The sequence below is a fragment of the Sciurus vulgaris genome (genome assembly GCF_902686455.1).
Source record: "Sciurus vulgaris genome assembly, chromosome: 8".
NCBI lineage: Eukaryota > Metazoa > Chordata > Mammalia > Rodentia > Sciuridae > Sciurus > Sciurus vulgaris.
In genome coordinates this window covers 103,778,251-103,805,723 of record NC_136468.1, presented here as the reverse complement: position 1 = coordinate 103,805,723, position 27,473 = coordinate 103,778,251, and the positions used below count along the sequence as shown (strand labels likewise).

The following is a 27,473-nucleotide window of genomic DNA, read 5'->3' as shown; positions in this document are numbered from 1 at the left end:
AAGACAAATTCTTCTGAACCCTTAAGGAATGGAAAAATCCTTCTGTTATTAAAATAGTTCCAGAAATCAGGAAAGGGTGGAAAACTTAATTCATCACTATGAGGTACCATAACTGTAACTCATAATCTGAAAAAGATAACAACAAGAAAAAAAACTAAAGACATTACACTCTTACATACAAAAATTCTAAATAAAACACAATAGACTTGAACCTACCAATTCATTCCTAGAACAATGCAAAATGATTAAAGCTGTTTAATTTTAGGAAACAAAGGATATTTAATATTAGGAATTCTATTATTAAAATTAATCAGAAGTTCAGAAGACAAAAATCACATGGCATTTTTTTGTTATTGTTAGAAGATGAAAAGTTACCTGATAATATCCACCACCAATTTCTGGAGGGAAAATCCTTGTGGTAAATTAGAAATAGAAGAATGCTTCCCTTAATATAATAAATAACATCTATCTCAGCACTACACAATTCTTGGTGTCCTCTGTATCCAGGGATTCTATCAACTGTATACCAAAAATATTTAGGAAAGGAAAAATTTCAACTGTATTGAACATGTACCTTTTTTTTCTAATCATTTCTCCCTAAACAATACAGTAGGATAAATATTTGTATCATGGTTAGGTATTTTAAGTAATCTAGAAATGATTTAAAATATACAGGAGGATGTATGTAGGTTATATGAAAATTCTGTGTCATTTTATTTAAGGCTCTTTGGACATCTGTGGATTTTGGTATTCATGGGGACTTCCTGGAACAATCCCCTGCGGATACCAAGGGACAACTTATTTAGCAATAAAAACAAAGAAGGATTCTAGTTATCACCACTCTTCATAATGTTCTATCAGTTCTACCCTTAACAGTTAATTATACATGAAAACATAGGGATAGATTAAAAATAATTTTTATAGAATATTTATTCATTGACCCTTGCCATGACTCTATTTTATGGTTCTGGCCATCTCCATTTCACAGATTAAGATACCAAGGATCAATAATTAGCTCCAGGCAAGTGGTACAGAAAGGAAACTGACCCATATCAGCTTGTCACTAGATCAGGCCTTTTCCATTGTGTCCCTTTTGAGAAGCAAAAAGTGGGTTGGTTAGTACTTTGCTCTCTGGGGTCAGGCTGCCTGGTACAAAGGCTTAATCTCCTGGATCTCAGTTTCCTCTTTTGGAAAACTTCACTCTTTAAACATTGCCCATTAATGCTGTTGTATTTTATGGTGGCTACCAACACCTCCTGTGCCCATTAGAAATATATTGGTTTAAGTCACCTCAACTAGTTTAAGCCCAAAGGGGATTTCATTATAAGTTTATGGTGTTGTCCCAAAGAATACATGTCAAGAATGTAGCTGGACCTCAGGAACAGGAGGAACTGACCTCATTCAGTTTCTCCCCTTTGCTCCTCTCTGCTCCTTCTTTCTCACTGCTAAGGCCTTCCCTTATTTACATTCTGGTTTCAGGCACCCACAGAAACTAACTTGACTCTTTCAGACCTGGGTCCAAATTTATAGCACAGATTGTTTTGACTCAATTTGGATGCCCACCTGGGTCAATCTTGAGTGACAAGAGAGGAAGTCATTCTGGTGTCTTGCCCTGAACTTTAAGCTAGGGCCACTGATGCTTTTGCTCTCAACCAGGGGGTGGCAGCAAATCGAGTACAGGAGATGGGATCTTTCCTTGCACAGGGAACTACAGTGTAGACCACCAGTAGAAAGTTGTTTATTTTCTTTGAATGGAGTAGACCATAGGTGGAATTTCTAGGGACAAAATTACACTGGGTTCAGAGGCTGATGTGGCAATAAGTAGGTTCTAGTTTTTTATAACCATGCCAGCAAACTACGTTAATGTGGTCTGGCTTCAAATAAACATGGACTGGGCTCTTAGCCAGTCCAGGATATATAGTAACATACTCCAGGAGAATGAACTATGATCTGGGATGTGTTTGTTTGAAGCACAACGCATGACTGTATAATTCAAATCCTAAACAATAGCTTTACAAGCATAGATTGGAATGTAAGGCCTTTACCACTTGATAAATTGCTATAGTGTACTTCCACAAAAGAGAAACACCTTCTAGAAATTGTGCACTTTCAGTATTTATCTCCTTTATTTATCTCACCTAGCCTGAGCAAGTGCTCGTCAAAAAATTGATTATATTTGTTGTCAACAGAGATTGTAATTACATAGGAAGCATGAGATGAAAAGAAATGCTGTTCTTCAGTTTCTGGATCTATGATAATGTGTCCACATACATGGTATAAAAAGCTGAAAAAATGATCCAGATAATTTAATCAAAAGCATTTATGTTTTGATCTGGGTTGCTTGGCACAAAAAAAAGAGTTCTAAAGGATTAAATAAAATGAGACCCTAGGCAAGTAGCAGAGCCCTCTACCACCCCTGGAGTGTATATATGTTACTTTAATATCCAGTCCCAGGCCTCACTTCCAGGGTCCCTGTGTGTGATTTGCAGGTCTCAGTCTCTCCTTCCTCTCTGGGTCTCAGGGTCTCTTCTGATATCGCAGGCCAGTTCTACTTCTGGGGTGTGCAGCTATTCCTCCTTTCTTTCTGAGCTGCCATTCTTGAGGCCATGCTTGAACATGGCTCCTTATTGTCTCAGTCCTGGAGACCCTGCACATTGCTTGGGTGGTCCCTGTGCCACATGTTCAAACTCCATGGTGGCCCACTCCATGCTGCCTGAGTGGCCTGTGCTCATTTTTAATTTGCCCCTCTGTGGCAATGTTGCCTTTGTGACAACCTACTTCGTTACAAGGGACTGAGGGTGAGTTGCCTGGGCCTCAGAGTTTACTGGGTCTGCTTTTGGTATTTGCACTGTCCTTCAATCCCTAGGGTGGCGAGGGTCATGGTGGGTTTAGGAAACAGCTACTGCCACTCACTCATTCACACCTAGCCCTCAGGTTTTTTTTAGTCACTCAGTCTTACCATGCTATTCTTTTGCTTCTCTTGGGCTGTAGTGTATTGCAGAGTCCCCAGATTCCCTTCTCATAATTCATTTTCCTTTTTTTCTCCCAGGGCTGAGGATCAAACCCTTGTGTGTGCTAGGGAAGTGCTCTATCTCTGAGCTAAATTCCCAGTTCCATAATTTGCTTTCTGTTGACTCATCATCACAAGTACATCCATCAGACATGCCCACATGTGTCTGGATTCCAATGTTGGGATCCATTTCACTTCTTTACATAAGAGGGGCCTCAGTCCCCAGATACAAATGCATATAACAGGCAGGTGGCTGAGGATGAGAGGAGATAAGGCACATCACCCCACTGGGACAACAGATGGTGGGTGTCCACCTTTTCCTCCCTTCCAGCCATTTGGTGGATATGACACTGAAATAGGACAGAAATGTGGCCTTTCCGGGCAGTACATGTGTTGGGGTGGGGGACTTTTCTTCTGGCTCTGTCTTGGGTGTAATTTGAAATGTCCCAGGATATTCTGACATGCCATCACCATTAGACATATTCCTGATTGATAAAATATTTTCACATTTATTTACCATTCAGAGATATGTTTCCATAGAAACCCATTTGCAGCTAAGACATGGCAGAAAGATGAGCAATAAAGCAAAATACCAAGAACACACAATAAATAGTAAAAAATTCGTTCTATTGAGAGTCAGTCAAGTACAGGTCTAGTTGGCAAGGTGGCACAGACTGTCCTCCTTTAGAGGAAGAACACGGAGAGTTCACAGATTTCTTAACCCTAACCCACTGACCATGTGGTCTGTGGGAACATCCCTTGGACAATATGTTATTTTCATATCCTTGGTTTCAGTATGTTGTAAGTTCTTGTTTTTGATACCATGAACCCCTTCCTTCCTGCCAAAGAAAAATAACAGAATTGAGTATTTTTTAGCAAAAAGGAAAATAAAAGTAATATAGAAATTATCAAATAAAAAGTAAGTTGACTCTGTCTCCTGAGGCAACATACAGAACCCTGAGCAAATTCTCATCTTGAGCCTCAGCTGGAGAGAGTATGGTATATTCATGTAGATGGTACTGCCAGCATGTTCTCATCCCAGCATGGCACAGACACCCACACATATCTGCAAATACAGGTTTTCATCATTCCTCTGATGAATTGCACAGTATTTCATTTTATGAATGCTTTACGTTTGGTTTAGCCCTTCCCCCTCTGAGAGGGACCTAAGTGTCTTTATCTTTATCCACCCGCTCATGTGTACTGATGGAAGGCCTGGATCAAGCCTACTCGGTCCATATGTAACCAGTTAACTCTGGGACCATTGGATAACTTTGAGAACAGGCAGATGCCACTCTTTAAGTATCCACATCAACATCTCACCAGAAGCCTGGGAAATAAACTTGATCTACCTCTGAAGGAAACAGCTACAGCCACTCTGACCTTTCATAAAGATGTGGAGGGTGATTATGGCAGGAGATCTGAAAGGAATCAGTGTTATTAGCAAGGATTTATCACCCAGTTCTATCTGGGTTTTGTACATATTAGTGAGAGTTCAAAAGGTAATGGGATTTCACACATTTCCAGCCAACTTTCCAAGTAATTTAAAGGCCCAACAAAGACTTGAACAGGCCCTTGAGTGCATTACTGTTTGTTGTCTCAATTACCCCTTGGGTTGTTTTCCAATAATTCAAGAAAGGCAGTGAGATATGGAGGATGACATTGCAAGGTCTGATGTTGGTCTGCCTTGGTTTGAATCTGACCTGTGTGACTTTGGAAAATGATTTAGCAACCATGGGTTTCAGTTTACTTGCAAAACAGGGATCACAATGGACCCAGTGTACAGGGCAATTGCCAAGATGCCAAAAGACTCTCAGTAGAGACTAGTGGAGGTCAGTCTACCTGGGGGTTTAATAAATACTATCTGCAGGCTGGCACACTTGGTCTCTTATGCCAGGCTCAGTACCTTAGGGATAAACACGCAGATTGAAGGGTGAAAAAGTGGACTGAACCTGCAGTGGCTAGTCTAGAGTTCCCTGCTATTGAAAAACTGTAAAAATCTGCTCTGTTAATAAACAGCATTTCTATATAAACAGTGCTTGATCAAGATTTGTTGAATTTAATTAAACTGAAAATTATCATCTGATCTCATTCCATTAGAGAACAATCATATATACCTGAACATATCTGAAATATCATGCGCCATTTGAACTCTGTGTTAGTGTTTTTTTTGCTGTGATCAAAATATCTGATAAGAGCAACTTAGAGAAGGAAAGATTTATTTGGGCTCATGGATTCAGTCCATTGTTGATTGACTCTATTGCTTTGGACCTGAGGTGAGACAGAATATCATGGTGGAAGGGTGTGGTGGAGGAAAGCTACTCAATTCATGGCAGCTGGGGGTGAAGGACAGAGAAAGAGAGAGAGGGAAGAAGAGGCCAGAGACCAGAAACACCCTTCCAGGGAATATCCCCAGTAATCTACTTCCTACCACATATTCTACCTGCACAGTTTCCACCACCTCCCAGCAGTCCATTCAGAAATCAGTGGGCTAATCCACTGATGAGGTCAGAGCCCTCATGATCCAATCATTTCCCCAAAGCCCCACCTCTGACATTGCTGCCCTGGGGACCAAACTTTCAACATATAAGCCTTTGGAGGACACTGCAAATCTGAACAATAACAGACCTTATTTGGCTAGGTTAATTGCTCAAATATCCAATATTTACAGTAGAACTCTGATCAGAAAGATGGACAGAAATATCAAGTTGCATGAGTCAAAGTATGGGAAGATGTGATTAATGTTTCATACTTGCAATGGCTAAAAATAACAGGTCTCTCCTTCCTTTCCTTTCTCCCTCTTCAATCTCTACAATGGAACTTTGCATGGGAACATGCTTTAGCAGGAATTACATGGTTACTAATCTCAGTATATTTTTCAACTGATTCTTTGAATGAGAGCAGTTGTCATAATGGGGAAAAAAGTATGCAGTTGGAAAATTTGGAAGAGGCATCTCTCATTCACAGGACAGGATTTATGAAAGGGGAGACAGGATGGTTTGCCAAACAAAAAACAGACATAATATGATACCTTGGAATGACATTTCAAACAGTGAAACAAAAGACTTTTACAGGCTTCTAGTTAATCCTTTTATATGAAAGTGATAAAAAATGGAATAAAACCCTCACTGCAGTGCCCAGGCATTATTCCAAGTTTGGAAGAACTCCTCTGGTGGTGTTTCTGGCAGTTTGATTTTCTGGCATTAAACTCAGGAGCCTAAGAAATGTCTCAAGGCATTTCATAGTTTTGATGACCTTCATTGTCTCTTCATCTTGACCTATTACATTAGCAAGTCAAACTGTCAGTTTCTCTCTGTTTGATTTTTGGCTTCTGCATCTTTTGATGCATCACAGATCAGCATGAGAGAACCGCCTGCACCAGAGTCAGACATGGGAGCCCCAAAGTTGGCTCCATCTGCTGCCCTTCCTGCCTGGAAAGGGGATCAAATGGTATACTGGAGTGCTAGAAAGAGACTGGATATTTGGTGATATGTGCTTGACTCTTGCTGCCTGTGGTAAGGGACTGAGGGGCTGAGGCAGATGCAGGAACACCTGGAAAGACACCAGGTCTCCTCAAAACCATGCACACAGTGTTCAGACTTAGGAGGCCTCTTCCAAACACCATGGCATCTTCTGGAGCACAAACATCTGTCAAGACCAGTTCTGTGGTGACAAATACTAGGTGCTCAAAAACATTTGCTGGGTCAATGGCTGGAGGGCTGCTATAACTACGCTTAGGTCTGGATGCTCCCCAACCACAGTGATTACAACCACCTATGTATGAATTGCCTATCTCCTGCAAACTGACAGTCTGGTAGTGACAGCTACATTCTAGAAGATTCTTTTTGCAGCAGTCATGTTTTTCCAACCCTGATACTTTCTTGATCTTGCCAAGCCTCCATTTGCCTACTGAAGGACCAGGACTGGGAGGAGCTAAAGTCCTTTATGGGATCCTTTGAGGTTCTCAAAAGAATAGAGCACATTCCTCAACCTTGGCACTATTGTTATTTGCTACCCCATGCATTGTAGGTTGTTTAACAGTATCCCTTGCCTCCACTCATGAGATGATGGTAGCAAGGACTCCCCAGTTGTGACAACCCAAACTACCTCCTCATAAGAGCATAGAGTGTGGGGAAAGAGACCCACAGGCATGATTTACCTAGCTTAAAAACTCAAGGAAGGGTATCTGGGCACTCTAAGTAATGAAGGTCATAAACCCCAGGACTGCTTCACTGTGATTTCTGAGCAGTTTTGCATCACTCCCTAATCTCTAAGGATACCTGCCTATTCCAACAAATGTCATTTTAAACTTGCACCAAGAATTTGGAATCTTGGAGAAAAGATGTGAGGGGAGAATGATTTCTCCTCAATGCACCAGTCTTTCTGAGGGGATCATATCTGATCTGAATCTAAGGGGTTTGACTTTCAAGTAGAAGTTCATATCTACTAAAGAAAACTGTCCTGGTTCACTGGATTTGACAGTTAGGTGGTCTTACCTGCTCTTTGCTGAAATAGATTTTAGCAGGTGAAGATGTGAAAGGAAAGGGAGCCAGAAGTGGGGAAGAATGTGAAGTGTAAGATAGGTGAGGAAGGGATACCTGCTGGGGCAGGCCAGGGGGAGATATAACAGGTGGATCCAGAGCCTGAGCAGGTGACTCTAGGTTGAATAGGGGGAGAGGGCTGCAGGAAAGTTGCTGAGGTTGGGTAAGTATTTGTATTGGGGTTCAGAAACTGGGGTGGTCACTTCAGTGTTTCTATTCCAGTAGTATCTGAAGTCATTTCAAAATGGAAGAGACTGCTCGGTGGGGGCTTTCAGGAGAGTGAAATGGAAGACATACCAGTAAGAGAACTGGTAAGCATTGCTGTAGAACCTGCTGAGGTCAAACAGCAGGACTTAGAATTGTGCCATCTCTCAGGATTACTTCCTCTTTAGTGCTAGAGATATAAGAAATAGCTCTGAATAAGGGAGAGAGAATTATGGTATTGATCCACAGTAACATTTTGCTCATCAAATTGCAGGCAGGGTAGGGAGAGAACTGCCCTGTGCAGGGAAAGGAGTTAGGAAGTGAAAGGTGCCATGCCAGGCATGTATGAGGTGTGAATGAACTTGGTGAGCATCTGCAGCTGTGGTGGGGGTGGAGGTGGGAACAGCAGCTGTAGAATGATTGACGGTGGGGTTTTCGAGTTTTTAGCTCCTGATGTGGCACAGTTCTGGGTGATAATGAGGTCAGGAGGGACACAGCAGGAGCAGGTGGCGAGAGTGGCATATAGATCAAGGCCACTGAGATTAGGTAGCTTCAGCCTCTTCTCTTTCATCCATCTTTATTTAGATAATGTTTTGGGGGTTGTTTAAAAAATCCCCTCCTCCATGTCCTGCAAATGTTTAAATGTTGCACATGCAAAACATGATTTATATTTGGTTTTCATGGCTTTCCTGCCTGTGGAAACAGTTTTGCAAATTAGCTGAGAAAACTTGAAGTTTTCTTCATTTGCCATAAAAGAGACTCTGCCAACACAAGATAATGACAGGATATTATCTTCTGATTGCTAATTAGCAAATGAAATGAATGTGTAGTTCTGCTGCTGCCAGTTCCCCTCTATTAAGATCTACCTTGCAGGGGTAGTGAGAACAGGGCTGTTTTTCTCAACATCAGGGGTCAGGATGGGTTTTCTCTTTTTTAGAGAAGGCTTCCTCTGGAAGTTTGATGCTGCCTCTGACACACTCTGACTGTACATTGCAAATTGATGAAATGTTGATTTCATTCTAAAAATTTAAATGGCAAGATAGTTATGGTAAAGCTGATCATTTCAAGGTGTGGATAGTGGATGTTGTTTTGACCTATTATTCTGGTTAGCTTGGGTTAACAGCAAATATGTCAATCATAATTTGACAGATTATTATTAGCTCAGGCTAATGTGGAAAACAGAGAACAGAGGTCTAAGAAAATAAACATTCTCACAAATAGAATCCTACTTCCATTTTTAAAAAAAAATTTCTGCTGTGTTTTGATGGTGTTCAGGCATGTTATCACTTTGACCCAGGTCAGAAAATAATTTCTAAAAAGACTTGGAGAGAATATAATAACAAATCCCCCTATTATGTACAATAATAATGCACTGATAGAAATATATAAATAAACTGGGCATGGTTATGCATGCCTGTAGTCCCAGTGATTTTGGAATGCTGAGGCAGGAGGATCACAAGGCCAGCCTGGGTAAATTAGACCCTGACTCAAAAAAATAGATAAATTAAAAAGGATTGGGGATGAGGCTCATTGATAAAGCAATCCTGGGTTCTATACCCAGTATTGCCAAAAAAAAAAAAAAAAAAGGAAGAAGAAGAAGAAGGAAGAGGAGGAGGAGGAGAAGGAGGCAGTGGTGAGTAGAAGGAAGAGGGGGAAAATATATAAATTAAAGGAAAGGAAAAACCAAACACTCAGAGGCCGCGGTTATGGCTCAGTGGTAGAACACTTGCCTAGCATGTGTGAGGCACTGGGTTCAATCCTCAGCACCACATAAAAATAAGTAAATAAAATAAAATAAAAGGTATTATGTTCATCTACAACAACAACAACAAAAAATTAAAATGCTCAGAGATGTTTTCATTGACTTTTCTGATGACTGTTACATTAGCCTTAACCTCCAACTATTCTTTATTGGGAGAGTCTAAATATTTCCTTCTGCAATATCATGAATGCTTATGACAGATTATGTCTATAAAGCACTAAAATGATGTGCCTATTAATTAATTAAGTCAAACAACTGGACAACTTAGTGGTCAAGATCAATCAAAGCAGTTAATTGGTGGACAAAATAGTCCAGATTTCATTTCAACTTTTTAGCTGTTTAACTTTCTAGCTATTTTACTATTGTTTAAGCCTCAATCATTAGTTCTCAGATTGGCTTCTTTGTGGGTATTCCCTGTGAACTCTGGTTTGAAACTTTGAAATTTTCTTCACCTCAGTTTCCCTGTTTACCTCAGGGGATGCTACTGATTTCTTATTTATTTCTGGGAGTCTTGGGGGGACTTGTTTCTTCTTTGTCAAAATGGGATGGATTCTTCAGATAGACACTCCAGAGGGTCAGAGGGAAATGTAAAACCTCATTATTAAGAATGGAGGTTTTTAGGATGGAGGGTGTGTGAATGGGTATCTGTAGAGGGGTCAATGTTTGCCCCCCCAAAAAGCTTCTAAACCCTGGAAACTGGGAATGTGACCCTGTTTTGGAGAAGAGATCTTTGAAGATATAATTATGTAAAGCATTCCAAGATGAAATGATCTTGGATAATCCAGGGGGGCCCTAAATCCAATGACAATTGTTATAAGAGGGAGGAAACATGGAAACATATGAGAGTCATGTGAAGGCAGAGGCAGGGATTGGAGTGATGCTTTCACAATCCAAGGAGAACCATGAACCACCAGAAGCTGGCAGAGGTGAGGAAGGATTCTCATTTAGAACCCTCAGAAGGAGCATGGCCTTGCTGACACCTCGAGTTTAGACTTGGCCTCCAGAACTGAGAATACCCAGTATGTGCAGATTTGCTACAGCAGCCCTAGTGACATAGCTCCCAGTTAAAGGATATCTCTTCTCTCTGCTTGTCTGGAACACTTCTCACTAAGCATATTATTGTGTAGTTGTAAATTGTTCCACTAAATTCAGATATTTAATTTTATGCAATAGAATTTATCTAGTTTTGGAACAAGACACAACACCTGGTTCCATTTCCTGAATTACATAAACAATGTGACCAAATAAGGCCACTTACCTGAATAACTAAAATGCTCTGAAATCTGCTATATCCTTATCCAACTGGGTAACTGAGGCAGGTGAAGGTTTAGGAAGTCTTAATTATCTGAGCTTCACAGACCATGGCATTATCAATATGCTCCTGGCAGAACCCACAATGCCTTCCTCTAAATGTTGTATCCCTCTCTTGCGTGTGACTCATTAACCAAATCATTAGATTTATAAATCTAAGTCAATTAAAAAATCAAGTTGCTGTAACCCCAACAACTTTTAGGATTTCCATTTGGTTTTTCATTCCTTCTTCCTTTCCATCTGTAAATTATATTAAGGTACCTACCATATGAGAGACACTTTGATAGTTGCTGAGGTATTTAGAGAAATCAACAGATAAGGCCCCAAGCTCCCATGGAACATACAATCTAGTGGCATTACCTGTCAGGAAAATATTAGAATTATTTAAATACTACCTAAGTCTAAGATGAAATGGCATCCTGTAATTCTTACATGACTGGGACAATAATAATGGTTCTGACAACATCAAGTTCCCATGCTACACAAAGGTATATGTACTGATAAAATCAGGATACCAGAAATACTTGAAGCTATTTAAGTAATTGGTTCTGAATTAATTGCACTAATAGAGGGGAAATATGACATGCATAAGCTAAACAGAATAACAAACCAAGATGATGTTGAAGTTTGTGACTATGATCTGCACAGCTTTATTGTCTGTAAAGATTTATCTATATTATGGATTTTGTCACATACTTCCTTAGAAGTCTAGAGAATTTCTATTTATTTTTCACAATGATATTCCTGATCATTAAATTTGTATATCTCCATCAATCATCCCCTTTCTCAGATTCTGAGATCATTTGGATACCTTGATTCTATTCTCAACTTCATTAGGGTTGGACTTCTGGGTTCACCTCTGCCAATGACGTTTTCAACTTTTTTTTTTGGAACCCATCCTAGACTGTGTATATTGGCTGCATCTCTCCAGTCATTCCAGTTTCCATTGCTGTCAGACTCTTCGCCTTTCCTACTTCCTTGAATATACACTTCCTCTCATGAAATTGGTTGGGTATTCTCTGAAGAGCCATTTCCTCTCATTGAAATTACTTTCATGAAACTTTTATATTTCCATGTAATTCACTCAATAGACAAAAAGTCTTTTGAAGGTGAGATGTTGATGCTATTAATTCTATCTGTCAATCAGAAAATGAATAGTTTCATGGAAAGTGTGTATCTCAATGACTTAAACAATAATTCCACCTTTGTCAATATTTGGGATGGAACTTTGTCAGTATTTGGGATGGAACCCAGGGCCTCATTCATGCTAGGGAAGTGCTCATACCACTGAGCTACATTCCTATCTATTTTGAGACATGGTCTTAATAAGTTGCCAAGCTGGTCTCCAACTTGCAATCCTCCTGCCTCAGCCTCCCAAGTAGCTTGGATTAGAGCTGTGAACCTCTATGTCCTGCTATTAATTTTTATACTTAAAAAGAGGCAAGCCTAAGGATATCCTATCCATGATATTAACCACATATTCTGATTTATTCTTTGAGTCTGATATTGCTACTAGAGAGCTTTCCTTTGTCCACAAAGCAAATTTTTAAGATAGGCAACATCAATTTTCATTAATATAATCAAGTCATACTGTATTTATAAAAAAGAATTTGAGTCAACTAATCAAAGCATAATTTTAGCCCCTATTTATTTTTTTTAATAACCTATAGTTTTTTTTTTTTTTTTTTTTGTTCATTATATGAATCCCTATCTTATGTGTTAGGAGGTGCAGTAAGGTAAATTTTCTGCCCATTAATTGACTCAAATTCTTTGGAAGTCCTTCCTCACTTCCCAAAGCACCAGGGAAATCTGGAGACTTAAAGATGGCATCCCCCAGGTCTGCAGGACACAAACTCCTTCCATCCTCCACTAATGGCTGCTTACACATATTTGGTGGTAAATTCTTTTCCAACATAGGCAGATAGGAGAGCTGCAAGTGAAACTGTAGCCTAAAAATGGGATCTCCACAGAGTTCACAGTAAGAATTTAAAAAAAAATCATCCTTTCAATTCTAGGTCTGCATGGGCATGTCACAGCCTCTCCAATCCTCTCTTCCCATCTACAAATAAGGGATAATAATGTTAATATTTGCTTACCTACCTCTCAGGAGAATTAAAAAGAAGAGTAATTTAATGTTAATAGGTTCTTTGAAGATGAAAAGCACTTCATAATTGCTAAGTTCTATTTTATTTTTAAAAAACCCATCTCAAAGATACTCTTCTTTCCTTATCCTAATAACTTTGATTAATTAAAAATAATTATCCGTCCTCAAACTCATTATTTACGTACATAAAACCTTCATGATATTCCCACACAGAGTATGTTTCCACACTTTACCAATGTTATTGTCTTCCTTTTTTGCACTTTTCATGTTTTCTAATTTCTCATGTATTGGAAAATCTAGTTTCTGCCTGGGGTGGATTTGCTTTTTGGGAGTGAAAATTGCATGGACAGCTAGCTTTCTTCTCACACTCTTTGAAGAACTCTTGAAGCTGTCAGTGTCTAAGGCAATATTTCTCAAAATATTTTTCCATTGGCTTCTGAATCCCTGGGGTGTTTGTTAGATGAAAGTGCTGTAAAACAGACTCTAGAGGGTGGTTTAAGAGAATCCATGTTTAAATAAATTCTATAGTTCTTCACTAACATTTGAGAACCACTGACTCCAAGTCCTTCATCCCTTTTTTCAAGATAGAAACAATAGTCCGAAAGGTAGAAGTGAAGTTTTTTGCCTTAGACATTGCTTATTGCATTTTCTCATTGATACTGGGAGAAAGAGTGGAGCAGAAAGATTTCTGTTTCCTATAAAAGGAGGGAGTTTGTGGTGCTTTATTTGGCATCTTTTCACCCCATTCACCTGCACCACAGGCATCCTTATCTCCTTGCACCCAATAAGAGAGGAGAAGGCTTCTTTTTGTCTAATTCCCTTTAGGTACTACCAACCTACTCCTCCCTCTGCTTCTTTGCTTTCTGCACCTCATTCATTAATAAGTTCAGTCTATTTGTTATCTACATTTATTTCCCTCTGTATCAAGGAGGGAAACTTTTTCCAAGTTAATCTTATGACTTTGGCTACAGATCCTCTTCCCCCTGGGCTCTCGTTGCATCAACTTTTGCCCCTTATTATTATTCCAGACTTCCCCTCTCTTCTGACATTGTCTTCTCAAAAGCCTTGCATCCTTTGAACTGCCCTCTCCAGCTGTTTTCAGGGCTATTTATTGCTAATATTAAAGATTACAAGCAGATTTACCTTTGAAAAGTAAACACAGTTCAGACAGTAAGGGGCAAAGGCCAACAATTGATAATGTCCCTGCAATGGAACTGGGTTTTTTGAATAAACAGAGAAGTGGAGTTCCCATTCTTGGCAGCTGCTTGGCTTTGTGGAATCACATTCCCTACCCCTTGTTTCAGCACCATGCTCAGGATTGTTTTCATTCCCTCTGCTCAATGCACATTCTTGTGGGCTGAGGTCAGGATTTGGCCCTCGGCTAGTCTCCTATCTTACAGCTAATAGTGGGTTCAGCGTGGTCCCTGGCATTCCTACCAGTGGTTTGCTCTGTAATTGTTCCCTCTTGGTCTGTGGGAGGACTGAGGCGTGGTGTCCAATGTCCCTGAACAGCTGCAGATGTGCTCAGATGGCCAGGTGACTTGCTTCTGGACAGATACGAGCATACCAGGGCCACAGCTAACCCCCACCCTCATGGAAACGTCACAGAAATTCTGTAGAAATTCTTCTAACATCCTGATTTTCTGAAGAGTGTGGCCTCTGTATGAGCTTTGCATTCTGACTCCAGGAGTTGTCAAGGGAAAAAAAATCAAAAGGGAGTAGTATTAATTGGGGGCAACTAAAATGGAGTTGAAAGACCATTGTTAATCCAATCCAGTCCTATCTTTGAACTGGGTTGCCTGTTGATGCATGTTGACCTTTGACCTAGACCAAACTACAGTTCACTAGCTTTTGTTAAAAATTTGTGAAGCCTCTCTGCTTCCCCTAAATTACTCATAGTCTGAAAAGACACCAAATCCCTTTCTTACAAAAAGGACTCTTAGTTCCAATCACAATTTCTGACAAGTAAATGATGTAACCACTCCCCACCTGCAGTTTTAGACTTTAAATACTGTCACCATATTCTAAAACCTTGCTGCACATTTTGAGGATTGCTTGAATCTGTGTTTTCCTGGATTTCAATTTCAATTAGCCCCAAATAAATATAATTTTCTTTGTTCTAAATCAATAATCTTTATTTTATTCTCAGTTGACAGAGGCAACTGCCATGGGAAGCAACTGATTAAAGCAAGTGAGAGATTCTCTACTAACAGTCTAGAAGGAAATCAGAACATGAACTGACTGTACTCAGGATATGGCCTGGTCATTCAGAGGCTTGGTTATGCCTTTCCAGTAACCAGAGATGTCTAATATATGACTACTTTAGTCTATTTATGCTACTATAATATTTCAAACTGGTTAATTTATAGATAATAGACATTCCTTTCTCACAATTCTGGAGGTTAATGAGTGGAAGATCAAGGCACTAGCAGATTCAGTGTCTGAGATAAGGGTTTCCTCTCTGCTTCCAAAGTGGTATGTTCTTCTTGTGTCCTCACATAGCAGAAGGAGTAGAGTAAAAGGGACTAGAAGCTTCCTTTAACCTTTTATAAGGACACTAATCCTATTAATAAAGGTGGAGTGCTCCCAAGATAATTACTTCCCAAAAGGCCTCACTGCTTCATACTAATACTTTAAGGGTTAAGTTCTAACGTGAGAATTTTGGAGGGACACACATAATCAAACCTTAGCAATGACTTAGTCAAAAATTATATTAAAAAATTCAAACTATAGGTCCACAGAAATGTTTATCTTGAAAAACTTTGCTGGGCCTTTTTCTGACTTCTTACCATATGGGTATGTGAAAACAATGGCTCCCAACAGATGTTTGCCTCCTAGGAGATATTTGGCAATGTCTGGAAACATATTTGGTTGTCACAACTGGTGGTGGTGCCACTACAGGTGGGCAGGGGCCTTGGATGCTGCTAGACATCTTTCCATTTACGGGACAATTCCCCGTAGCAAAGACTTACCTGGCTCTGATGGACAGTAATGCTGAGGTTGAGAAATCCTTGGTTGGAAGAACCAATCTAGCTTTTTCTAACACCTTCAGATGTCCCTAAAAAGTGTATGTATACACTGAAGGGAACAATGTTAAATGCCTACTGAGTGCCATTCTCTTTTTTCCTGAATCCTTATACGCACCATGCACAATAGGCGTTGTAATGGCCTGAACTGAATTCCCTCCAAATTCCTAAGTTAATCCTTAGTACCTAAAAATGTGACTTTTTGGAGATAGAATCTTTAAAGAGGTAACTAAGTAAACAGGGGTCATATAAGTGGGCTGTAATCCAATCTAACTAGTGTTCTTATAAGAAGAGAAAATTAAGACACATACTTATATGTATACGCATACAGAGGGAAGGCCACATGAAGACACAGGAGAAACAGAGCCCTCTGCAAGACAAGGAGAGGACCAGAAGAAGGAGAAACTAACTCTGACAATTCCAACTTTCAGCTTTTGCAATAGAACACTTCTTTTGTTTAAGCTACCCAGTCTGAGGTACTTTTCTATGGTGACACTGGCAAACCTGTACACGCAACCACAGACTGGATAAAACACATACAATAGAATATTATTTCTCACAGTTCTGGAAGCAGGGAAGTCCAAGCTCCAAGACCTCAGCAAGTTGTGTGTCTATTGAGGGCCCTCTTACTGTGCCCTCACATGGTGAAAGGGACAGAGGACAAAGAAAAGGAAATAAATGTTGTATCCTCACATGGCAGAAGAGCAGAAGAGAGTGAACCAAATCCCTGAGTTCTTTTGTAAGGGCCCTGATACCATCCATGAGGTCTCTGTCCTATCTCCTAATACTAGCACTTGTTAAGTTTCAATATGTGCATTTTGGGGGACATATCATTCAAACTAGCAGGCACTGTTATCTCCTTCTGATGGATGAAGAGACTGACACTCAGGTTAAGAAACTTGCAATCGAGAATTGGAACAGGAATTTAAACCTGTTTTGCTGTGTGTCACCTTGCCTCAGGATCTGAAAGGTGACACCTTTATGCCAGAAACCACACTGGCTGTAGAGGGCAAAGACAATAAATTGCTGCCCTGATCCAGTTTCAAAGTCAACATGAACTCTTACAGTGCAAAGTAGCCAGGAGAGATGGAATGAGAGATATAGACAGCAGACTACAGCAGAGTTTTTCAAACTGTTTTGCACAGAAGCATAGAAATGACAAGGAGGAAGAAGAATTTGAATGATCTGACCCCTTTTCCTTGGAGGTGACCAGCTCCACTTTCATCTGTTCTAGGTATTGGCATTAAATACAAATTTCACTGAGCACAAGGTTCCAGCTGAATGTGTGTGTTAACCTCTGCTGCCTAGAAGAACTTGAGAGAGATGAAAATATCTTGAGAAGACTCAGGGAAGAAGTCTTGAAGGAACTGCACTGTATATAGAGTGGGCTTTAAGGGTGGGTGAAATTTGGGTCCTTGCAAATGAGAGAAGAGGAACAGAAAGAACAAATGGGCACATATGAGAAGTAGAGGCAAGCCCTAAAGAAAGGGAAGGGACACAGGAGGATCTGGCATGGGAGAGGCAGGTGGTGTCTGAGGGTAGGCGATCTCTGTGCTTGGACTGTCCTGAGCATCTGGGGAATTGGGAGCGAACTGGGGAATATTGAAGACTTTTTAGTAGAGTGAATGGAGGAATGGCAAAATGGGATGAAGAAGGAAGAGACTGGAGGTAGGATGAGCACAGTAGTGCCACATACATGTGGCATTCATAACAGGCTTGAAACTTGTGTGCAGAACAGTTGGTAGAACCCAGCTTCGGGTCCTTAGGAATATAATAGTGCATGGATGAATTTATATCTAAGACTTTTATTTCCCTCTAATAATTTGGCTAGGACATTTGTACTAAATGGCATTTTAGTGGTTATGGATTTACTTCTTTTTAACATACACATATAATTTTTATATGAATTCATAAATATTATTGGGCAGACATTTTTATTATCATTGGTTTTGGCTTCTCCTGGCTCGGCTGACTCCTCTCACCTCACCCCATCCCCTGTGGCCCATATTGAGAAACTAACATGTACCCTCCCATGTCATCTGACTCATATAATGGCATACTAATATACTCTGCATCGCAGCATCTATACACATATGGGTTTGGAGCCATATGGGTTTGGAGCCATTATTTGGAGCTTTTCTGTTTTTTCTTGTCTTAACAATATCTTGAGGAAATTCCTCTCCTTTATCTGGTAAGATTCTTTTTATGCCTCATGTGACTGTGCAGTGTGGGTCTGCACTACAGAATTTTATCATCATCATAAATATATTTATGATGATGATAAATATATTTCTTCTAGGTTTATTTCTTTACAAATGATACTGAAGTGAACACCCTTGTCTGTTTTGTTAGGCAATCTAGCACAGATTTTATGTGTCCTGCAACCAGACTATGGATTTGATCCTTTGTGCTGCCACTTACTAGATGTTAAAACTTGGACATGTTTTAAATCTCTATGAAAATTAGTTTTCTCATTTAAAAAATGGGGGGGGGGTCATAATAAGATGTGTAATTCACTTAGGGTCTTTGAAAATATACCTAGCTCATAATAAGGGCTCAATAAATATTGTCTAGTATTATGAAAGTCCTCAATAGTAGTACTTTTGTTTCTATAAAATAGATCCATGGGCCAAAGCATCCATGGACTTTAAAAATCTTAGTATATATTATTGATTGTATTGAACATAAAAAGGCTATGAATAGTCAAGTGTCTGCTTGAAATGCATGAGAGTATCCTTTCACCTATGTCTTTTCTAAAAATAGGTAACATAATAATTTTTTGCCAGTTTGATAAATATAAAATGATAGACCATTTAATCTTCATTTCTCTGACCACGAATAAGGTTGAAATTTTCTTCATGTTCTTTTGTTGATTGTTTATTCTTTGAACAGCCTTGCCTTGTTTTTCTCTGGTTGTATTATGGTTTGAAATTTTTTTTTAAGTATTAGGGATTGAACCCAGGGTCTCATGCATGTGTAGGCACCCACTTTACTACTGAGCTATATCCCCAGCCCTATGGTTTGGATTTTAAATGTCTCCCAAAGGTCCATATGCTAAAGGCTTGGTTGCCAGCCAGTGGTGCTATTGGGAGCTGGTGAAGACTTTAGGAGGTGGGGCCTAGTGGAAGGAAGTTAGGTGACTGGGGATGAGCCCTTGAAGGGGATATTAGAACCCTGGCCTCTTCCTCTCTTTCTTTTGCTTCCTAGCTGCCATGAACTGAACAATCTGCCAGGCACTCACAACATACTGTGCCATTACAGGTCCAAAAGGAAGGGGCCAAATGACCATGGACTGAAACTGAGCCAAAATAAAATTTTTCTTCTTATATGTTGATTAACTAGGTATTTTGTCACAGTGATGGGAATCTGGCTCATGCAGATCATTTCCTTTCTTTTTTTTTTCAGGTTGTAAGATCTCTCTGAAGTCTGTATTATATACTTTAAATTTCTGATTTTCCTGAGTTGTAAAGATTATTTTTCAAAACCAAAACTTGTCTTGTTACTTGTTCATGGTGCTTTTGGCATGAAAGTTATTTTAATTTTTATATATCCAAATGTATCTTTCTTTTCTTATAGAGTCTAGGGTACCAATCTTGATTAAAAAATTCTCCACCACTCAAGGTTTCTTGAGTGTGTTTTATATTCTCAATTATATTTATGTTCTAGAATATGCATAAAATCACTTAGATTTTTCTTGAATAAATTTTATTGTTACTTTTTTGTGTGTGTTTTTTCATTAAAGAGGAATAAAATATGATTTTCTTTTGGTGGCATAGCCAGTTGCACTGACATCATTAACTAAATGAGTTCATTCTTTGCCAACTGGAAGTCTCCCACACACTGAAGAAAACTGGGTTAGGAAATGGGCAGTGGGGACCCAGTCACCACTGATCATGCACATTGTATGATGGCTTCTCACCTAACTTTTGTCCCACAGATATATCAGAGAATTTCTGGGAAAGTTATTCTGATTCAGTCAGATGGGACCAGAAAAGATGTAATAGGTATGTAGGAAAGAACCCAGAACTGTTGTTGGGGTCAGATGGGGCTGGGGGAGCTCATCTGATGCTATGCTCAAAACAAAAATGCACAATGAGCTCTTCTGTCAGGAGGGCCCTTGCGAGTTGAACGGCTAAGAGACATCCAACAGATCTCGTAATATTGTGGTTTCTTTCGGCTAATTCAAGACTCTGCAGATATAGCAAGGCATATTTAAAGTGTGTTATCCAGGACTTTTTAAGTTCCATAAAACTCTACAATTACACTTAATACCCACTTGACCAAACTCTAAACATGCTCAAATGAGCTTCTTTCCTCTGCCCAGCTCTTCTTGCTAAAGACCTGAAAACAGAAGATTTTTACCACCCAAGTAGTATCTGCTTAGAAAGGAGGAGAGGTCAGGGCTGGGGCAGAAAGGGGTCATGTACTGATTTTTCAGTTCTTAAAGGGCCCTGGACCCCTTTGAGACAGTTCATTTGAGATGTCTGAAAATGTCTGATTGTGACACTGATAGGGTTTGCTTTGTCACCACCATGAACACAAAATGAGCACAGAAAACTTCTGGTGGCTGCTCAGAAACTGAGGGAAAAGTCAGCATCAGATTTGAAACCTGGCTTCTGAAAATAATTCTCACACTGACAATTATGTCAAGAGTGAGTCATATCATAGTAACTTCTTAAAATGATACATGTTAATACCTAAAACAAACAGAGCATGTATGACACTCTGGCACAGTTCCTAGAAATAGAGAAGAAACTCAACTATTTCAATTATTTAGGCTTTTGGGCATCTTAGATTTTTTTCTAGAAAAAGTGGAATTTGGAATGACTGAGACAAGCAGAATTTTCGGCGGTGATTTCAGAGATGAAAATTGGTAGGAACTAAATGACACTTAACAATAAGTTCTGCTTTTCTGAATTTCAAACATTCTGAACTAAAATTGAAATGAGATGGAAACCCTCATAACCAAGGAGTTTTAATTGAGTATCTTGTCTGTCCATCCATCCATCCATCCATCCATCCATCCATCCATCCATTCATCCATCCATCCATCCTCCCTTCCTTCTTTCTTTCCTTCCTTCTGCATGTATTTACTAGTGACAAGTTTGTGGTTAGGAAAGGTGCAAGCAAGAGTGGTTCCATACGACTTTCCTTACAGGGGGAGAAAAAACAAAAATGAGTTAGAAGTATATAATAGAAATATATAAATATATTTTATTTAGATAGTGATAAATACTGTTAATATAATAAAGTAGGAGGTAAAGTTGGAAAGTTATAAATAGATGGGTTAATTTAAATTGAGTGTTCAGGGAAGGTTGTTAGAGAAGGGGATGTTTGAACTGAAATATGAAACTTTCCTAACTAAGCATAATAATTTGAAAATATAAGAACTTTGCACCATTCATGAATTGTATTAGATATAAAATAAATCTGGAGAATTTCACATTTCATGTATAGGTTTTTAATTGTTTATGGCTTCATTTTTAACATGAGATATATGAATATATATATATATATATATATAAATTTTTTTTTGCCAGATGTTTTCTTACATGTAATTTTGTAGCAAGTGGAAAATTTCAATGGCACAAAGTTTTAGTAAACATTAATGTTGATGTAGTAAATCTCATAGCATCTGGGCCTGTGGCCACTGTAATATGACTCATTTAGGTTACACAGAAATGTCACTTAAAATAGAGGGTACTATGCTGAACTTGGTGGCACTTGGGAGGCTGAGGCAGGAGAATCATATGTTTGAGACCAGACTCAGCAACTTAGAAAGACCCTATCTCAAAAAAAAAAAAAAAAAAAAAAAAAAAGGGCTGAGGAGATAACCCCCCTGGGTTTAATCAATCCCCATTACTGCAAAAAAAAAAAAAAAAAAAAAGAAAAGAAACAAAGGAAGAAAGAATATTATAAAAAGAAGGAATGATAGATTGATTTTTTTAAAAAAGTTTTCTTTGCACTGATAAGTATGTTGGCAGAATTTCAGGTGATTACCAATATCATTTAAATCTTTTAATTTTTTCATAAACTCAACCTCCCACTGTTTATAATCTATAATCATTTATAATTCATTCTCCTTTCAAAGTATCTTTCTGTTCCCACTGCTTCTGTACTATTTTGATTCTTTATTATCTCTTCCAAAAATTATTTCATTAGTCTCTTAAATGATACCCCCATTGTCCATTCCAATTAATTTCCTACCTTTAAACAGACTTTCTGATTTTAAATACAGATCCGGACCTTCCTCTACTTTAAAAACACGGTTTTGCTCCCTACCACTGTCATCTTCATGATAAAACTTAAACTCCATCTTATTGGTAATGTTGGTCCTCTATCTGGAAATCACTTCTGTTCTCAGACAACTGTTCTCATTCATTTTCCAAAGGTCCTTGTATCAAAAAGGTAGTACAATACACTATAATAATTGCTATAAGAGATGTCTGTATAGCATTTGCCACATTGTATTGTAATTTGTCCAATTATGTCCTTGACTTTGCCTTTATAGAGGAGCTAGAGCTTGCTGCTGGAGCCCAGGTGCCTGGGCTCATGGTTATCTCTGTGCCTTTGATTATGTTTGCACCTCATTTTCCTCATCCTTAAAGTAGGGTAATTCAGTATTTGGATTTTAGTTTTATTAGATTAAACTGTGTAGAACAGTGCCTGGTATATTTAGTAAACTCTTAATGAATGGTTTATTATTTAGTTTTATCACTAACTTCTGTTTCCCCAGAGCAATGGGCTGAATGTGTCCGTCGAAAGTTTATGCTTAGGGGCTGGGGTTGTGGCTCAGTGATAGAGCGCTTGCCTAACAAGTGTGAGGTATTGGGTTTGATCCTCAGCACCACATAAAAATAAATAAATAAAATAAAGGAACTGTGTCCATCTACAACTAAAAAACAAAAAAAAAACTGAAAAAAAAGAAAAAAGTTCATGCTTAGCCCGGTGTGGTAGTGCACGCCTGTAATCCCAGTAGCTTGGGAGGCTGAGGTAGGAGGATTATAAATTCAAAGCTAGCATCAGCAACAGCAAGGTGCTAAGAAACAGAGTAAGACCCTGTCTCTAAATAAATTACAACAAAAGGGCTGGGGATGTGACTCAGTGGTTGAGTGTCCCTGAGTTCAATCCCCAGTATGCACCCCCTGCCAAACAAAACAAACAAAACAAAACAAAACAAAACAAAATGAAAAAACTTCATGCTTGTGGAAGTGGGACCTTTGGAAGATGATTGGGCCATGAAGGCTGTGCCCTTATGAATTAACACGTGCATAAATTAAAGGATTATCCTGGAAATGGCTTTGTTTTAAAAGTGAGCTCTCTCTGGCTTGATCAGTCTGTTTCATCACATGATGCCCTTGCCATGCTATGATGCAGCAAGAACTTCCTCACCAGATGTCAAGTAGATGCTGGTGCCATGCTCTTGGACTCCGTAGCCTTCAGAATCATAAGCTGAATCAACCTCTATACATTACCCACTCTGTGGTATTCAGTTATAGAAATGGAAATGGAATGACGTGCAGAGATATAAAATCAACATACAGTAGGATTCAAAGAATAAAAAGAGTGGCACTTAGGTGCCTCATCAATATGCAAATGACATCATCATAATTAAAGAACGGATAATATTTCAAGATGCCTGTCCTCAAAGACACATACAATAGACACATATAGCTTAGCACTTGGTGAGGCTTCTAGTAGTTGGACTGAATGTCCTGAATTGTCTGGGCTGTGGTGTTAATTTCAATTCTCCTCTCCTCTGCCCACTACTAGTTTCCCACTTTTTCTGTCCTGCTCTGTGACCTTGTGGACTGGGCCCTTTGGAACGCAGTATCTAGAGATTCTTTGCTCTCTGATTTGTGGCTGGATTTGGCTGACAGGACTGGAGGAGGGGAGAAGAGTGCTAAGGATGTTGTTTTCTGGCGTCTCCCTGCATTGGTCAGGCCTGGCCGGGGTAGTGTCCACTGGGACCCTGCCTCGTGTGGGAAGACCCTGTCAGGGTCTAGCTCCTGCTGAGCTTTCCTTATTCTGTCTCCTCTCTCTTAGTTGACCTGTGTGTTTCCACTGCTGACTTTGACAGGATCCCTATCAGCTTGGAACATCAGTGATATAAGTAGGTAATGAAACAGCAATCGCAGGAAGTCCCTTTAGGATAAAGGGGGAAAATGGATTTTTTTCAGTTTACTTAATGTGTATAACCCAGAATTTTCACTGTATTTATGCACATTGGTGTTTCTCAACACTTGACTGGAAGAAAGGAAAATAGGTGGAACTGCTGTATCCCATTGATGGGGGCTTTTGATTCAGCTGGCTCTATTCCAATGAATATGAAGCCCACACACAGCAATTTAAGTCCCTGCAGTCACTGGGAAACTTTCAGGGGAAGGATGCAGGGACTGAGCCTTCTCCATTGATTTCTTTGGTGGTGCCCAGTCTGGAGCCAGCTGTTATAGAAGCTCATGCCGTGGGAGGTGGAGGAGAAGGTTTCCCCTCAGTAACAGCACAAGCCATCCTACAGAGTGGGTCCCAAGAGTGAAAAGCCCCTAAGGGACATACACACTTGTCTCTGACGTTTCAAGGGCCTTAGAACCACAGATGATAACAAAAAAGTGTGAATTTTGAGCAGTTAACTACACAAGGGAGGGAGGAGCATTCTTTATTTTAATATACCTGGTACTAGAGAGACTGCTGTAATTTGTGGAAAAACACTCATTCATGTACCCAATAGTCAACGAAATGTTGTTTGGAACACCAGGCATTGTGTTTGAATAAACTAAGACTAAACTGTCTTTGGTCCCATAGACCTTCTTTCTTAGAGGGGAGTCGGACAAAACCAACAAGAGCATGGGACACAGAACGTCAGTGAAGGCTATTGAACCAGAATAACAAAAACAGATAAAATAGACAAGTGCAGGGTGCTTCTTCCTGCCACACCTGTGAGTAATACTTCAATCCTGAGTGATGTTTAATCCTCTGAAGTTTACCCATCTTTGCTATGTTTATTTCTGGTCTGTGGTTATCTTTCTTTCTTTTTCCAGAATGACAAGAAGGTGGGCAGGTTATGGGTACCCATTTCCCTCCTCTGCCCAGGGTGCATTCTGCCCTGACTTGTCCTGCTTCAAAGACAATCTTCAGCTTTGCAAAGTGAGGACAGTGCCCTGATAAGCCCTGTAATCTTTGGTGTCTCTGTTTTTATAAGGAGTGATATGCAGGTTATGATGATTGTCATCTTCCTGAGTCCCGTGTGAATCTCGTGAGGGAGGGAGGAAGGAGGGCAGACACACCCACTCTGCTGGAGGTTAAGAGGCATCTAATGGCAGCAAGTCACAGGTGATCAGATTTGGGAACTCAGGACTCTGATTTCCTCAGCGTCATGGATGTCCTGGTTGCTAAAGTGACAGCAATGTGTCTTTAGGCAGGGACTGCTGCATTCGCTTGCTGCTAACAGCTTGTGCAAGACCCAGAACAACTTCATCTAGATCCTAGCAGGTGACTAGCTATTCTAGTCACCTGCCCTTTGCTTAAACCCTGGACAAAGAGTTTACTAGTGCTTAGGGAACAGGAAGTGCAAAACCTGTGAGTTTTCTCTTAATCCATTTGGCACAAATCACAAGAATGACTTTCAGTAGGCAAGTAAAGGGAGTAATTTCAATCATGGTTTTGTTAAGATTCCCCAAAGCTCAACATGGACTTCTTATTCAAAGCCAAAGAAAACTACACAAATGGCTCAATTCACTCAGCTGTGGCTATGATTGTGAAAGGAAAATTCGTTTCCTCCCAGCCATTCTGAGGTTCCCATAAGAGAACAGCCCAGTTCCATGTGGAAGTTCATGATGTACTCGAATGCCTTCCCCATGGAGGTACATGGCCTTGCTCTGCATTCCAATCTCCTTCATCAGCTGAGAACTCCAGCGACTGATGTATTCCAATTTGGAGCCCTGAATGAGAGTGGAGGTCCCCTTAGCACTTGTAACAACTCACCATCCAATGTGCAGGGTTGAAAAGAAACTCTCAACTTACATGAGCTTGATTTAGATGGCTAGTTGGTTCAGAAAGCCACATGCAATTTTTTTTTCAGGACACCCAGCAACTATTCTCAACATAAGTGAGAATGTCAGTGGATGCAGGTGAGTATGCTGATGTGTGAGGCTATGTCCTCCAGCAAAGAAGACAGAGATTAGCTGGCCCTTGAGGTGCTTCTGGGCCTTCCCTCCAGAGAACTTGGCTAGTTCTTACAACATCACTGGATCACACAATTTCCTTCCTCAAGTCAATAAAGCATCATTGACATATCTACAGAACCTCTTTGGCCTTTTAATGCATAGATGAGTGAAAGGTTTCAAAGCCAGGTTGACAGTGAGGGAATGGACAGCCTGGCAAGACACCTTCTCAATGGAAAGTTCTGAGGCCACTCTCAAGTAGGTGACACATCAAATGTGCACGTCAAGACCAGTGTGTTTTCTGTGCTTTCCCATTAGGCCTTTGCATTTGGCCTTATTTTGGGGCCACACTGAAACATTCCTGACTCCACGGTTCCTTCAGAATGTTGAGTCCCATTCATCTCACCATGGTGCTCGTCCCACTACCCTCTGCCACCAACCAAAATGCAGCACTCTTGATCACCTGCCCTCTTAAACACTCTTATTCCCTGGCTGTCCTAAGTGACATCATCCCAATCCTCTCCATGGATCCTTGAAGCCCCTGTTCTGTTGCCCACACCCCCACTTCTGCCTCCATCTTTTCAGACTGCCTTCTCTCTTCACCACAACTGGCTGCCTCCTGTCTCCCTCCTTCCCCTCCAGGACCCCATTCATCCTCTATCACAGCCTTTCAGGCTCCAAGCTCTCTGGCCACCTCCTCATAGTATACCCTCATGGATTCCTTCACTCTGCTCACCCCAACACATAAGTGCTGCTCACACTCATTGTGGGCCTCAGCTCTGCATGCTGTCTGCCAGGGTCTGGACGGTCCCATTTCCCACAGCTGAGCCAAATTTCAGCTGGTGTCTCCCAGATTTCGATGCCAAGCCCAGCTGCTCTCCCAATAACTGGGACCATCCTTCTAATTATGACCGATATATCATATTTATCAGAGAAACTTTAAACTCTGTATGTCAAAGAGTGAATTCATCTTTCCTCCAGATATTTTCTACTTCATTGAATTCTTATCATAGTTAGTACTATCAATCAACCCAGTGGTGCAACCAAAAACCTCGACTTAGTTCACGTTCCTCTTTCTCATCTCAAGTCAGTGAACCGGCTAGCTCAATCTCTTCTCCATCTGAGATGCCCCTAAAGTCAGTCTCCTGCTCCCTTTGACACCTTTTCTGCTTCAGAGCTTTTATATCACCCCATGGCTTATTCACAGTTTCAGAGTTACTCTACTAGAAGTTTCCAGTCTTACCTCCTTGAAAATTTCCTCTACAACTATGGCAAGGTTTACTGTTTAAAAGCAAAAATCTGATTTTAACATTCTTGTAGGGGATGAGACCAACTGATTCCCATCTCTGTCTCCA

At 40.0% G+C, this 27,473-nt stretch overlaps 1 protein-coding gene across 6 annotated transcripts in view; it reads right to left on the bottom strand.

Annotated features, from left to right (window-relative positions):
• HECW1 (HECT, C2 and WW domain containing E3 ubiquitin protein ligase 1) overlaps positions 1-27,473 on the bottom strand; it is a 422,686-nt gene that overhangs the window by 21,509 nt on the left and 373,704 nt on the right. The gene's annotated exons all lie outside the window — the stretch shown is intronic.